Source organism: Lepisma saccharinum (genome assembly GCF_977018435.1).
Source record: "Lepisma saccharinum chromosome 12 unlocalized genomic scaffold, izLepSacc3.1 SUPER_12_unloc_1, whole genome shotgun sequence".
Taxonomy (NCBI): Eukaryota; Metazoa; Arthropoda; class Insecta; order Zygentoma; family Lepismatidae; genus Lepisma; species Lepisma saccharinum.
In genome coordinates, this window is record NW_028142891.1 from 13,178,651 (window position 1) to 13,179,997 (window position 1,347).

Here is a 1,347-nt window from a genome sequence, read left to right on the forward strand (position 1 = left end):
CTGTTCTGCTCTTAGAGCCGACGACCTGGTCTTGAGGCAATCGACGAAGTCCTCGAATGTGAGATGCTCCCGAACCACCTGTCTGCTGACACCCTTGGCCTTCTTGGGAACGCTGCCCTCGGCTTTGATGGCATAGGCCTTGGCGCGAAGACCTGCAAACTCAAGAATCACGTCTCCGTCCTTCTCATCTTTGAGTTTGCCAGGCACCTTCTTGTTGCGGGCCAGGATTCCGTACTTGTTTTGCTGGGGATAGTCCGAGGCTTCGAAAATGTGTTTTACACGGATGAAACCAAGACAGTGGAATCAGTTGGTTGCGCCTTCGTCCTAGACTCTCAAAGTTCCAGTTACTCGCTTCATCCTGCGTGTTCCATCTTTACGGCTGAGTTATACGCCATTCTAAAGGCACTGGACTTTGCAGACGTCAATGGTCTGAAGAAAGTCCTTGTGTGCAGTGATTCGACCAGCGTGTTGCAGACCCTGGATTCGCCGAATTCCCGGCATCCGGTAGCGCAACGCATATTCAGACGGCTTGTGTCCTTATCAGCCAGTGCGGATGTACACTTCTGTTGGGTCCCTAGCCACGTGGGCATCCAGGGGAACGAAGCAGCTGATGCTGCCGCCAAGTCTGCTGATGCAGATGGCGATGTTCTCGTCCACCTTTTGCCTGCTAGCGACCTGCAGAACGTGTTCCGTTGTCGCCTTCTTGACACTTGGCAGGCCGAATGGGATACGGAAACGGGGAACAAGCTTCACGCTATTAAGCCCACCATAGGTGCTTGGCGTTCCTCATCCCGTCCCTCTCGGCGAGAGGAAGTTATTCTTACCCGCATGCGTATAGGACACAGCCGTCTCACGCATGGTCACCTACTGCAAGGGCTGGACCCTCCGTTGTGTCGTACCTGTAATGTTATTTTAAGCATCCGACACATTCTCGTTGAATGTGTCGATCTTGCTTACCTCCGGCAGACTTTTAACCTTTCCGGCTGTTTGTCATCCCTCTTGGGTGATGACAGCAGTATTTTATCACATGTTTTTAGTTTTTTGCGAAGAGCTGGACTCTTCCACCGTCTGTAAGGAGGTTTTTAGTTTATTCTGACTTTTTAATGTGTTGTGTTTGTCTCGTGCAGGTCTTTTTACAACCTTGCACTTTTATATTTTCCCAGGAGAAATCGTGCAGGTCTTTTTACAACCTTGCACTTTTATTTTTTCCCAAGGGGCTATCTACACCCCCTTTTTTTAAAATTAAGTCAGAATTTTAGATAAGGGGACATTTCCCCGTATACATAGAAGGGTGCGAAATGGCCTTAAGTGCCGACGCACCCAGAAATTTTAAGTCAATTCAATTCA